Consider the following 5000-nt stretch of genomic DNA (forward strand, 5'->3'; position numbering starts at 1 on the left):
TCTGTTCTTATTACCTTCTCTACTTCGGATTACCGCGACCGTTTTCTACGCAAATCTGCTTTTGTGGTTCGTAGAGTAGCACGTGTTTCTCATCCTGCTTCTCGCAGATTAACATTTGTGAACGTTTATGATGCTCCGCATGAATTACCTGACTCGGCAATTCGCGAACGCCTTAGCGTTTACGGTCGAATTTATTCTATCCGAAGAGGTAAATGTCAGGAATTTCCTGACGTTTTCAACGGCGTCCGTCATCTCCGAATGGCACTATCCAGCGACATACCTTGTTTTCTTCGCTTTGGAAAATACCAGGTGCGAGTCAAATATGATAATCAGCCCAAGACCTGCCGAAAATGCGGCTCGGATGAACACCTTATTAAGGATTGCCGGAATAAGATTTGTTTCAATTGCGATCAGATCGGACACGTCTCCCGTGATTGTCCTGAGGACAGTAAATGCTGTATTTGCAAGGATACGTCTCATTTCGCGATTGATTGCCCCCATTCCTGGTATAAACGACCCACGCTTAAAGAAGTTGGAACTACGGAACGCCCCGCTGCCAATGATGACCGTGATCCTCTCATTGTCAACGACGATCGTGATCCCTCTGCTGCTAATGATCGCCCCCCCCCTGCGGATATTTCACTTAACGAAGTGCAGGCTACTGATGCTGACGCTACTCAGCCTTCTGGTGACTCTTCACACCGGCCGATTCTGGATTCCCAGGGATCTTTAGTACCCTCCCCGTCCCCTGTCATCCCTTTACTTGAGGAGGTTTTTGGTTCTGACGACCTGGATGATGACAGAGATGTTGATTTTAGTACCGCAGATGAAGATGAGGAGGATGATGAGGAAAGCAGTTCCTCTGAGGATGACAGTCCTGCCGAGCGCTCCGATGGTGAGAATGATTCCTCTGTAGCTGATCCATCTGTTCGCGAATCTGATGTTCTTGCTGTTGCGACCAAGAAGAGAAGGAAAGCTCCGCCAACGCGGAAACCACAGCGTATGAGATCTGATGGCCCTACCCCCCCCTCTCGCACACCTACTCGTCCGTCTCTGGTGACAAGTAAGAGATTGCGACCCAGTAATGATCCTCCGGACGTTACTTGAATTCCTTTCCCTTCAAGGTTATTTCACTGAATGTAAGGGGTTTTGAGAAAAATGCAGACGCGTTTTTCAATTTAGTTCGCAAAAATTATGATTTCGGTTTTTTTCAGGAGACCTTGATTTCTGATCAGAAATCAATTGTCTCCTTATCCTCTCGTTGGCGCGGTAAGAGTTATTGGTCCCCTGCAATCGGGAAGCAGGGCGGTGTTCTTGTTTTGATTAATGATCGTTTTGATTGCGAAGTTCTTTCTTGGAAAAGGGATTCAAGTGGTCGCCTTATTAGTTTACTGGTTGCTTTTAACAATAGTAAATTCAATCTTTTATGCGTTTATGCCCCTACCAATTTAGCTGAGCGTAGGGATTTCTTTTCTGGGTTGCATGAATTTTTTATTCCGGCAGAAGGCCTTATTCTAGGGGGAGACTTTAATTGTTATGACAGCGCTCTTGATAAACTCGGCGGGAATGTTAATATCAACAACGAATTTAATGAGTTAAAATCTACCTTTCACCTAGTCGATGTTTGGCGTAGATCGCACCCCGGAGTGCGTGAATTCACCTGGTTTAATTCAGATTACTCGATCGCTAGTCGCCTTGATAAGTTTTATTTATCGTCGAACATTGCTAAGTTGTTTTCGTCCTCTTCAATTATCCCATGTTGTTATTCCGACCATGATTATGTTAATCTGCACCTGGATTTCTCTCTTTTCGTTCCCCGGGGACCTGGCCTCTGGAAATTTAATAATTCTCTGTTAGATGATCCTGATTTCTGTGACTATATTCGTTCTCGTATCGCCGATCTTTCTTCTAGTATTTTTTGCTTTCAGTCTATTTTATTGTGGTGGGATTTTTTCAAAGAGTCTATCAAGAGCGACTGTATATCATTTGCTAGTAATAAACGCGCTGAATTATCGCGTGAAATGGTTGTCTTGACTAACCGCTTAATTGATTGTAAGCGCTTCTTAGTTCAAGGTGACTTGTCGTTTCGCTCCGAAATTATATCTTTAGAAGCACAACTCGCTGCTCTTACTAGGACTGAAATTGAGGGCGTTAAACTAAGAAGCAGAACTCGCTGGTTAGAGGAGGGTGAAAAACCTACTCGATTTTTCTTTAAATTAGAACAGGAGCGCGCTGAAAAGCACCGTGTTTCCGCTATGTATGATCCGAATGGTAATGAGGTTACTTCACGTGCTGACCTTGAACAGGTTCACGTGAACTTCTATCGCAAATTATTTGCATGTGAAGAGATCGACCCTGTGTGTCAACAACATTTATTTTCTCAGCTCGATTTGAAATTGTCTTCCGAAGAGTCTGCTTCTTGCGACGGTCCGGTCTCCTTGGAGGAGCTAACTACTTCTGTTAAGAGTTTATCGTTAAATAAATCTCCTGGTCCTGACGGTCTTACTCTAGAATTTTATCTCTGTTTTTGGAATATTTTAGGGCCTTTGTTGTGTCGCCTGTATAAACAATGTCTTCTTGATGAGTCTTTACCTGTTTCTCTTCGCACCAGTGTTACTCGTTTGCTCTTTAAAAAACGTGGCGATATGAAAGACTTAAAAAATTGGCGGCCGATTTCTTTATTAAATGTCGACTACAAAATTCTGTCAAAAGTGATTACGCTGCGACTTTCCCGTGTCATGGCAAGTATTGTTCACCCGGACCAGACCTGTTCTGTTCCGGGTCGCTCAATCTCTTCTAATGTTACTATGTTACGCGATGTCCTTGATTATATTAACCGAACAAATGAATCTGGTATCCTTGTTAGTTTAGATCAGGAAAAAGCCTTTGATCGCGTCAATCATTCCTTTTTGTTTAAATTGCTTTCTTACCTTGGCTTCGGTTCGTGTTTTATCAAGTGGGTTTCTACGCTCTACAAAGGTGCTAATATGAAAATAATTCTTAACGGTATCTTACTGAACAAATTGAAATCAATCGTGGCGTTCGTCAGGGTGACCCGTTGTCCCCTCTGCTTTATGTCTTGTGCGTTGAGGTACTTGCCTCATTAATTAGATCTTCTTCGTTTATTACCGGTTTTTTATTACCTGGTGCTAAGGGTGTACATTTCCGGGTTCGTCAATATGCAGATGACACAACAACTTTTGTGAAGAATATTTCATCTTTAATTCAGTTATTTAATGTTATCTCTCTTTATGAAAAAGGATCAGGAGCTAAGTTAAATCGTTCTAAGACTGAGGCCATGTGGCTGGGTGCGTGGAGGTCACGCGAGGACCAGCCACTTGGCCTCACTTGGGTTCAGAAGATGAAGATCCTAGGCGTTTGGTTCGGGGTTGTCCCAGTTGAGGAAGATAACTGGCTCCCCCGAATCAATAAACTAGAGAAATCGATTAATTTGTGGAAATCGCGTTCTTTGTCCTTTGTTGGTAAAAGTCTAGTCATTAACGTTATCGGGCTCAGTAAATTTTATTATCTCGCGCGTGTCCTCACGCTTCCTGAATGGGTTACCCGTAGAGTTAATCAGATTATCTGGCCCTTTTTGTGGGGATCTAAGATTGAAACTGTTGCTCGAGGTTCCTTGTCCTGTCATGTTTCGGATGGCGGTCTTGGCATTGTTAATCTACCTCTTAAATGTGATTCCTTGCGTGTTTCCGCTTTGCTTACGATGATTCGCGATCCTGAAGATAAGTGTTTTTTCCTCTGTAAATATTTCGTTGGCTGGCATTTAGCCAGGTTTGATCCGCAATGGTTATCTCTACGGGATAATTCCGCTCCTAGTTCTCCTGAGCCTACTCCGTTTTATTCATCCTGTTTATCTGTAATGTCTCGTTTTGATGTTGTTAATACGCCGCCTTCATCTAAAGCTATTTACTGCGCGCTTAATAAAGTTTCTTCTCCGCCTTCTCTGCACCGCGCTTGGGTCCCTTACCTTGGTCCAGGTTTCTCGATCCGCGATTACTGGACTAAGGTTAGGGATTCCCTCTGTGATAATCGTCTTAATGATTTATTTTGGTTGATCGCCCTTAGAGGTGTTAAAGTGCGCGACTCTTTGTTTAATTGGGGCTACATTTCCTCGTATAAATGCGCGATGTGTGATAGAAGAGAAACGATTGATCATTGTTTTTTGAATTGCTCCCGAGTTAAAAGAGTGTGGGCTCATTTCCGTCCCGTGTTATCTGCCTTGCTCGGCTTTGATTTTCTTATAAACGTCTGTACAGTTTTCTTTTTTTGTTTTTCTTGCGATGCGAGGAAATTTCGTATAGCTTCCTTTGTAATTAAGAACGTAGTATTTTCTGTTTGGACCTTTCGTAACAAGAGTACATTTCATAATGGCCGCGAGGAAGCGTCTGCTCTCATTAAGTATGCGCTTCACTCTATTAAGGGGAGGGTTAAACTTGATTTTCATCGTTTTTCACGCGAGAAATTTCTACGTGTTTGGGGTGAGCCCAACTTTTGTTTTATCCGGAATGATACTCTTTTCTTTTCCTTTTGATTTTTGTTTTACTATTATAGCTTTCCTTGTGTTAAGAGAATTGTTAAGTGTATCATGGACTTGATCTTACTAGATTTACCATATGTAATTGAACTGTGAGCTTTACAGTAACTCAGACTTCTGTGATTGTAAATAGTTTCTAGTGCTGATGATTTTATGAATAAAATTTTTAAAACAGAAAATCTGTTCTTATCAGCTTAATATCTGATACGCTGCTCATTGAGCAGCTCATATATTAAACTGATTTTTGGAATTGGGCTGTGGAAAGGAGGCTTGCCTCGTCCCAGCCACGGGTTGCCTCGGTATAGCACTACCTCCGAGTGCGGCCCACTTCCCCTTGGGGAAGAAATATTCAATTAATAAGAGACATGTATTTCTATATTTTTTTCCTGTGCTTGTTTTTTCAACATCTGGGTACCCTGTGGCTCACTGGTGTCCCCCGCGTCAGGCT

The 5000-nt window shown here is 42.5% G+C and overlaps 1 non-coding gene across 1 annotated transcript; it reads left to right on the forward strand.

The window, feature by feature from the left end:
• The first annotated feature begins 4697 nt into the window (after positions 1 to 4697).
• Positions 4698 to 4885, forward strand: LOC140939433 (U2 spliceosomal RNA). The gene has a single exon (XR_012165783.1). It is a non-coding gene; the product is annotated as a U2 spliceosomal RNA (small nuclear RNA).
• Positions 4886 to 5000: the final 115 nt, after the last annotated feature.

This window comes from Porites lutea, chromosome 5 (genome assembly GCF_958299795.1).
Source record: "Porites lutea chromosome 5, jaPorLute2.1, whole genome shotgun sequence".
NCBI classification, from domain to species: domain Eukaryota; kingdom Metazoa; phylum Cnidaria; class Anthozoa; order Scleractinia; family Poritidae; genus Porites; species Porites lutea.